This window comes from Carya illinoinensis, chromosome 11 (assembly GCF_018687715.1).
Source record: "Carya illinoinensis cultivar Pawnee chromosome 11, C.illinoinensisPawnee_v1, whole genome shotgun sequence".
NCBI classification, from domain to species: domain Eukaryota; kingdom Viridiplantae; phylum Streptophyta; class Magnoliopsida; order Fagales; family Juglandaceae; genus Carya; species Carya illinoinensis.
Genome location: NC_056762.1, coordinates 17,801,690 through 17,811,164, shown reverse-complemented (window position 1 = coordinate 17,811,164; position 9,475 = coordinate 17,801,690). Strand labels below are relative to the sequence as shown.

General features: G+C 37.7%; 2 non-coding genes across 2 annotated transcripts; both read right to left on the bottom strand.

Annotated features, from left to right (window-relative positions):
- Nucleotides 1-6,287: 6,287 nt before the first annotated feature.
- Nucleotides 6,288-6,395, bottom strand: LOC122283539. The gene has a single exon (XR_006230939.1). It is a non-coding gene; the product is annotated as a small nucleolar RNA R71 (small nucleolar RNA).
- Nucleotides 6,396-7,645: 1,250 nt separating this feature from the next.
- LOC122283524 lies at nucleotides 7,646-7,753 on the bottom strand. Its single transcript, XR_006230925.1, has one exon. It is a non-coding gene; the product is annotated as a small nucleolar RNA R71 (small nucleolar RNA).
- Nucleotides 7,754-9,475: the final 1,722 nt, after the last annotated feature.

Genomic DNA, 9,475 nt, shown 5'->3' with positions numbered 1-9,475 from the left:
CAAGTGATAAGTGTGGCCTATTGAGATATTTAATGAAATTTCCTTTGTATGTACTTGGAAGTTTTTGAATCCGTTTCATCCTTTTTTCATATAACCCCGAAACCAAGCCACATTACAACCTTTTGTGTTGACCATTCTGATCCTAAGTAAGCTGTTGGAAAGATTGATGGAAGTCTCATTTGTTAGTGTTCCTATCATAAGATCAATGTTTGCTTGTTGCTTGTACATAATTGCCTAATTTTCCATGAGAGTGTGTATACACTCATTGTCAACTCCATAGAGAGAGCCCTTACACGAAACACTATTATACCCGTGAGTTATGGAGTTGAACATTTTGCTTAAGATGTTCTTGATGTTGCATGTGTTAAGGTTAGTGGTACGATGGTTATGGCTTGAAGAACACACACACTCTGTGGATTGCTATAAGTGGATTGATCTTGATGGGTTATTTGATTCCTTAGATTGTTTTGATATGTGAATATGGAAAGTATGACTTGATGGCCTTTATGTGTGATTTTCTTTAGACTCTTTCGTTGTTTTGGCATGAAAATTATTAGGGACTAGCAATGAGTAAGTTGGGGGGTGTGACGAGTGTGTGAAAGTGCACTCTAAATACCCTATTATTGGACTAAAATGCTAAAATGTGAATAGAAATTATAGGAATTAATGTGTATTCTTAAATTGAATTTGTATTTACGTTGGGATACTTCTAAGCAATTTTTTTATGTTTAATTTCAGAGTTTATAAAAGAGCAAGTCAAGCCCAGTCAAATTCAAAGGAGGACATTCATGGGGTTTGAGAGCAATTTAGAAGAAAAGAAAAAGGAAAAAAAATCACAAAATGAAGCTACAAGAAGTCCAAATCCAAAATTCGCTAGGAGACAGTATGGATATATTTTAGTCTTTTGACTGTATCTTTTTACTCACATATTGGATTGATGCGATTCTTGATGCATTAGAAAGCTATCTTAAAGGGTTATAACTTTGTCTCTAATAAAGATTTCCAAATTCGAACTCTTGAAGGGCGTACGTGGCTGTCAAGATAAGTCCTAAAATTTAGGCGATTTTTTTTTCGAAAATTAAGAGGACATTAGGGTTACTTTCCTACCCTATATAAGCATATCATTAGCACGAAATGGAGGGAGAGGAGGCACAAGAGGCAGATTTGAAGAGAGGAGAAAATCATTATCATGGCCACCGTTCGCTTCAGTTTTCTCTGGAGATTTTTGTTGTCTAGTATATTTATGGGTAACTAAATTCTCAAGTAGGGTTAGAGATGAACTTGCACATTAGATGGTATTTCTAATTTATTCTTAATTCATGTATTTGATTTTCAATTGCGAAAACTCTTTTGTTTTATCATTCTCAATTCATCGTTGATATTTTATTCTCCGAATAATCATAGAATTTATTCTGTTTATGGATTCAGTCATGCTTTTTCTATTGAATGGATTAGTTCTTTGATTATGTATGGATCAATTATTTACCTATATGGATTTAGTTTTTTGCTGCAATATCGCTCCTTGAATATATTGTCGTCATCGGATTTTCTCAATAGGGGTAATAATTCAAGTATCTTAAAAGTGGTGAATGATTTTTCAAAGAGTTAAATTTGATTTAATTTTGGTTTATAAATTTGTACCTTCCTATTGGGATTTCGTAAATTGAATTGAGTTCCTAATTGAGTTATCAAATGAATTAAAAATAATTAAAATACCAGATTTGTGCAAGGGATTCCCGACGCTCTACTGTTTATCAAATTTGAGTACTTTTTTCGTTAATCACTTTGCTTCACTTTAATTTAAATTTAAAATTAATCTTTGTTCTCCATTATTTATTTAATATTTTTCTTTAGTTTCTTTCTTCTTCTTGCTATTCTTTTAATTTGTTTTTCTGTAGAATCGACACTCCAAAACTATGCTACAACTACCGTGTTATTCTTGAAATCAGCTTGGCAGGTGTAGACATGGTTATTTCCATGTGGTGAACAATGACTACACCCATTGGATAAAGTATGCAATTGGTGGCAGTGCCGCTCCAACTATTAACAGCTAAGGAAATAGATTTCTTGCCCCTAATAGCAGAGATACCAAGGAGGTAAGAACTTCCGTATAAGAAACAATTTTTCAACCTCTGTTGCTCAAATTATCGAACTATTGTACACTGAAGCGCCCCAAGAAACTTGAGAAAATGAGTAGTGTTAACGTGCTACTCAGCTTTGACCACTAGTTGTGCCCACTAGTGCATACTTCCCTTCTTATTTTTTCTTCTTTTTTTATATTGTTTTAATATATTTAAATATTTAAAAAAATAAAAAATATATATATACCAATACACTAAAAGTTACTTTTTTAATTATTAAGTAAAAAATAATATAAATATATAAGCGATCAAAATGAGAGACAAACTCAAGTGGCTTACTAGCATTTTCCTAAGAAAATATGTTTATGAATTTCAGGTTACCAAACACGAGAATGCACCACAGAGCGTGTGGAAGAATTGGAACTGGAGATCCAAATGAGATTTGCTGTTGAATGGGGCTTTCTTCACTCGCTCAGGAGCTGGAGCATCTTCAAGTTACGCCAAAGCATCAAGCTTGAGCGAAAAATCATCTTCGCTCGTGAGTGTAATCACAGCCGGAGCGGGTGCACTCAAGTGCTAGAAGGGTTCGTATTGCTGATGATTATGAGTACGTACTGGCGCCTGTGATCACTTAGAGAGCTTGGCCCCCAAAAAGGCGACAAAAATGCTCAGTGAATTCAAGAGAGACAAAATCGTCAGGGAAAAGAACAAGAAGACTGATGCTATTACCAGAAACTTGGGATTTAAAAAGTTATTGTACATTAACTTTTAATTACTGCCTTAAACTTGGATGTTACAACCGTTAATTAGCTTGTTTCTATGTCCATGATGAGTGTACGAAAGTCCACTCTATATATCCTATTATTAGACTAAAATGTTAAAATGTGAATAGAAATCATAGGAATTAATATGTATTCTTAAATTGAATTTCTATTTACGTTGGGATACTCCTAAGCAGTTTTTTTATGTCTAATTTCAGAGTTTATAAAAGAGTAAGTCAAGCCCAGTCAAATTCAAACGAGGACATTCATGGGGTTTGATAGCAATTTGGAAGAAAAGAAAAAAAAAATCACAAAATGAAACCACAAGAAGTCCAAGTCTGAAATTCGCTAGTAGACAGTCTGGACATACTTTAGTCTTTTGACTGTACCTTTTTACTCACATATCGGATTGATGCGATTCTTGATGCATTGGAAAGCTATCTTAAAGGGCTATAACTTTGTCTCTAATAAGAATTTCCAAATTTGAACTCCTGAAGGCCATACATGGCTGCCAAGATAAGTCCTAAACTTTAGGTAATTTTTTTATGCAGAAATTAAGAGGACATTAGGGTTTCTTTCCTACCCTATATAAGCATATCATTAGCACGAAATGGAAGGGGAGGAAGAGGCACAAGAGGCAAATCTGAAGAGAGGAGAAAATCACCTCCATGGTCACCGTTCGCTTCAGTTTTCTCTGGAGATTTTTGTTGTCCATTATATTTATGGGTAACTAAATTCTCAAGTACGGTCAGGGATGAACTTGCACATTAGATGGTATTTCTAATTTATTGTTAATTCATGTATTTGATTTTCAATTTCTAAAACTCTTTTGTTTTATCATTCTCAATTCATCCTTGATGTTTTCTTCTCCAAATAATCATAGAATTTATTCTATATATGGATTCATTCATGCTTTTTCTATTGAATGGATTAGTTCTTTGATTATGTTTGGATCAATTATTTATCTATATTGATTTAGTTTTTTTGCTGCAATATCGCTTCCTGAATATATTGTCGTCATTAGATTTTATCAATAGGGGTAGTAATTCACGTTTTTTAAAAGTGGTGAATGTTTTTTTCAAAGGGTTACATTTTATTTAAGTCTGGTTTATAAATCTATACCTTCCGATTGGGAATTGCGTGAATCGAGTTCCTAATTGAGTTATCCAATGAATTAAGAATAATTAAAATACCAGATTTGTGCAAGGGATTCCCGACGCTCTACTGTTTGTCAAATTTGAGTACTTTTTCTGTTAATCACTTTGCTTCACTTGAATTTACATTTAAAATTAATCTTTGTTCTCTATTACTTATTTAATATTTTTCTTTAGTTTCTTTGTTCCTCTTGCTATTCTTTTAATTTGTCTCCCCGTGGAATCGACACCCCAAAGTTGTGCTACAACTATCGCGTTATTATTTGGGCGTAATCAAATTTTGGCGCCGTTGCCGGGGAGACGGTAGAAGAATTGTGAGAGAGTTTTTCTTTTCAACAGTTTGTAAAGGCGGTAACTTCATTCCCTCTTTTAGCTTGCTGCATTTTTTTTTATTTTCTGTTTCTTTTTGTAGTATTTTTTTAGTGTTGCGTTTTTCTCTACCTTGCATGCACAGGTATAGAGACGCCTTTGGTCGATTTGCTTGTAGACCTGTGTTAGAGTCTGAGTTTAACTTTTCTGATCATTTGTTTGAAAATTCTTCTAATTCTGAGAAAATGAGTGAACATGAAGATCAACCCACTAGGACCCTTCAGGATTACCTCCACCCCACACGCACAGCCACACCATCATGCATCATGTTTCCAGCTAATATTCGCCAATTGGATTTTAAAACAGGGATGATACAGTTACTCCCTACTTTTCATGGCTTGGAAAATGAAAATCCATATGTGCACAGTAGGGAGTTTGAGGAAGTAGTTGCGACTTTTCATAGTCAAAATGCAACTGATGACATTGTGAGACTTAAGTTCTTTCCTTTCTCTTTGAAGGATAGAGCTAAGAGTTGGCTATACTCTTCGAGACCACGATCTATTGGGTCATGGAATGAGATGACTCAGGTCTTCTTTAATAAATATTTTCCCCAACATAAGACCAAGGCTTTAAAAAGGCAAATCTGCACCTTTGTACAAAAGGATAGTGAGACTTTGTATCAGTCTTGGGAGAGATTTAAAGAGCTATCGAGTACGTGTCCTCACCATGGGTATGAGAATTGGCGCTTAGTGAGCTATTTTTATGAGGGACTTACACGTAGAGAGCGTCAATTTGTGGCGATGTTGTGTAATGGTGAGTTCTTATAGAAAGATCATGATGAGGCCATAGAATACCTCAATGAGCTTGCTGAAAAAGCTCACACTTGGACTAGACCTAGTGCTACTGAGAGCACAAATAGGTCACGACCTGCAGGAAACCTAAATGGTGGTGGAATTTACCATCTCAGGGAAGAAAATAACCTAAAGGCTAAGATTGAGATGCTCACTAGGGAGCTAGAGGTGTTGAAGATTAAAAAGACTTAAAGCCAACACACGTGGCTAATCATGCAGAGTCTTTTGGACGATGTTTTGTGAGTGGTGGGGTAGATCACCTTGCCCAAGAGTGTCCCACATTTGCTGAGATGAGAGGGATGTATGCGGAACAATGTAATGCCTTAGGTATGTACATGAAGCCTATTGCACCTTTCTCTGATACCTACAATCCTGGGTGGCGTAATCACCCCAATTTTAGCTGGAAGTCTAAAAACCAGCCGCCTGCACAAGCCCCTAGATCATATCCTGCACCATATCATGCATCTTCATCTTCTAGGAGTCCTTTAGAAGACACTTTGCATGCTTTTATTGAGGCACAAAGCAAAACTAATCAAAAGTTTGAATCTTTGATTATGCAGATTGTTGAAGAAAACAAAGAGATAAAGAGTCATATATCGAAGATAATGAGCTCCTTGAGTGTGAATGAGCGTCGCAAGTTTCCTTCTCAAGTTCAATCCGCACCCCAAGGTCAGCATATGGCACAAAAAATTTAAAAGAAATCAATGCCATTATGACAAGAAGTGGTATGTCCATACACATCCCAACAACTGATAAGCAAGAGGATGTTGAAGAGGAACAAAGCAATGATAGCACCAAGTTCCCCAAGGATGCCAAGGTAATCAAGAGTCCAGTTAAGGTACCATTTCCTCAAGCTTTAAAATCTGGTATGCGAACTTTGGATCCTAGTAATGAAATCTTGGAGAACCTCAGGCAGGTAAAATATGTGCACATTAGGGAGTTTGAGGAAGTAGTTGCGACTTTTCATAGTCAAAATGCAACTGATGACATTGTGAGACTTAAGTTCTTTCCTTTCTCTTTGAAGAATAGACCTAAGAGTTGGCTATACTCTTCGAGACCACGATCTATTGGGTCATGGAATGAGATGACTCAGGTCTTCTTTAATAAATACTTTCCCCAACATAAGACCAATGCTTTAAAAAGGCAAATCTCCACCTTTGTACAAAAGGATAGTGAGACTTTGTATCAGTCTTGGGAGAGATTTAAGGAGCTACTGAGTATGTGTCCTCACCATGGGTATGAGAATTGGCGCTTAGTGAGCTATTTTTATGAGGGACTTACACCTAGAGAGCGTCAACTTGTGGAGATGTTGTGTAATGGTGAGTTTTTATAGAAAGATCATGATGAGGCCATAGAATACCTCAATGAGCTTGCTGAGAAAGCTCACACTTGGACTGGACCTAGTGCTACTGAGAGCACAAATAGGTCACGACCTGCAGGAAACCTAAATGGTGGTGGAATTTACCATCTCAGGGAAGAAGATAACCTAAAGGCTAAGATTGACATGCTCACTAGGGAGCTAGAGGTGTTGAAGAATAAAAAGACTTAAAGCCAACACACGTGGCTAATCATGCAGAGTCTTTTGGACGATGTTTTGTGAGTGGTGGGGTAGATCACCTTGCCCAAGAGTGTCCCACATTTGCTGAGATGAGAGGGATGTATGAGGAACAATGTAATGCCTTAGGTATGTACATGAAGCCTATTGCACCTTTCTCTGATACCTACAATCCTGGGTGGCGTAATCACCCCAATTTTAGCTAGAAGTCTGAAAACCAGCCGCCTGCACAAGCCCCTAGATCATATCCTGCACCATATCGTGCACCTTCATCTTCTAGGAGTCCTTTAGAAGACACTTTGCATGCTTTTATTGAGGCACAAAGCAAAACTAATCAAAAGTTTGAATCTTTGATTATGCAGGTTGTTGAAGAAAACAAAGAGATAAAGAGTCATATATCGAAGATAATGAGCTCCTTGAGTGTGAATGTGCGTGGCAAGTTTCCTTCTCAAGTTCAATCTGCACCCCAAGGTCAGCATATGGCACAAAAAAATTTAAAAGAAGTCAATGCCATTATGACAAGAAGTGGTATGTCCATACACATCCCAACAACTGATAAGCAAGAGGATGTTGAAGAGGAACAAAGCAATGATAGCACCAAGTTCCCCAAGGATGCCAAGGTAATCAAGAGTCCAGTTAAGGTACCATTTCCTCAAGCTTTAAAATCTGGTATGCGAACTTTGGATCCTAGTAATGAAATCTTGGAGACCCTCAGGCAGGTAAAATATGTGCACATTAGGGAGTTTGAGGAAGTAGTTGCGACTTTTCATAGTCAAAATGGAACTGATGACATTGTGAGACTTAGGTTCTTTCCCTTCTCTTTGAAGGATAGAGCTAAGAGTTTGCTATACTCTTCGAGACCACGATCTATTGGGTCATGGAATGAGATGGCTCAGGTCTTCTTTAATAAATACTTTCCCCAACATAAGACCAAAGCTTTAAAAAGGCAAATCTCCACCTTTTTACAAAAGGATGGTGAGACTTTGTATCAGTCTTGGGAGAGATTTAAGGAGCTATTGAGTATGTGTCCTCACCATGGGTATGAGAATTGGCGCTTAGTGAGCTATTTTTAAGAGGGACTTACACCTAGAGAGCGTCAATTTGTGGAGATGTTGTGTAATGGTGAGTTCTTATAGAAAGATCATGATGAGGCCATAGAATACCTCAATGAGCTTGCTGAGAAAGCTCACACTTGGACTGGACCTAGTGCTACTGAGAGCACAAATAGGTCACGACCAGCAGGAAACCTAAATGGTGGTGGAATTTACCATCTCAGGGAAGAAGATAACCTAAAGGCTAAGATTGACATGCTCACTAGGGAGCTAGAGGTGTTGAAGAATAAAGACTTAAAGCCAACACACGTGGCTAATCATGCAGAGTCTTTTGGACGATGTTTTGTGTGTGGTGGGGTAGATCACCTTGCCCAAGAGTGTCCCACATTTGCTAAGATGAGAGGGATGTATAAGGAACAATGTAATGCCTTAGGTATGTACATGAAGCCTATTGCACCTTTCTCTGATACCTACAATCCTGGGTGGCGTAATCACCCCAATTTTAGCTGGAAGTCTGAAAACCAGCCGCCTGCACAAGCCCCTAGATCATATCCTGCACCATATCATGCACCTTCATCCTCTAGGAGTCCTTTAGAAGACACTTTGCATGCTTTTATTGAGGCACAGAGTAAAACTAATCAAAAGTTTGAATGTTTGATTATGCAGGTTGTTGAAGAAAACAAAGAGGTAAAGAGTCATATATCGAAGATAATGAGCTCCTTGAGTGTGAATGAGCGTGGCAAGTTTCCTTCTCAAGTTCAATCTGCACCCCAAGGTCAGCATATAGCACAAAAAAATTTAAAAGAAGTCAATGCCATTATGACAAGAAGTGGTATGTCCGTACACATCGCAACAACTGATAAGCAAGAGGATGTTGAAGAGGAACAAAGCACTGATAGCACCGAGTTCCCCAAGGATGCCAAGGTAATCAAGAGTCCAGTTAAGGTACCATTTCCTCAAGCTTTAAAATCTGGTATGCGAACTTTGGATCCTAGTAATGAAATCTTGGAGAACCTCAGGCAGGTAAAATATGTGCACATTAGGGAGTTTGAGGAAGTAGTTGCGACTTTTCATAGTCAAAATGCAACTGATGACATTGTGAGACTTAAGTTCTTTCCTTTCTCTTCGAAGGATAGAGCGAAGAGTTGGCTATACTCTTCGAGACCACGATCTATTGGGTCATGGAATGAGATGACTCAGGTCTTCTTTAATAAATACTTTCCCCAACATAAGACCAATGCTTTAAAAAGGCCAATCTCCACCTTTGTACAAAAGGACAGTGAGACTTTGTATCAGTCTTCGGAGAGATTTAAGGAGCTATTGAGTATGTGTCCTCACCATGGGTATGAGAATTGGCGCTTAGTGAGCTATTTTTATGAGGGACTTACACCTACAGAGCGTCAATTTGTGGAGATGATGTGTAATGGTAAGTTCTTATAGAAAGATCATTATGAGGCCATAGAATACCTCAATGAGCTTGCTGAAAAAGCTCACACTTGGACTGGACCTAGTGCTACTAAGAGCACAAATAGGTCACGACCTGCAGGAAACCTAAATGGTGGTGGAATTTACCATCTCAGGGAAGAAGATAACCTAAAGGCTAAGGTTGAGATGCTCACTAGGGAGCTAGAGGTGTTGAAGAATAAAGACTTAAAGCCAACACACGTGGCTAATCATGCAGAGTCTTTTGGACGATGTTTTGTGTGTGGTGG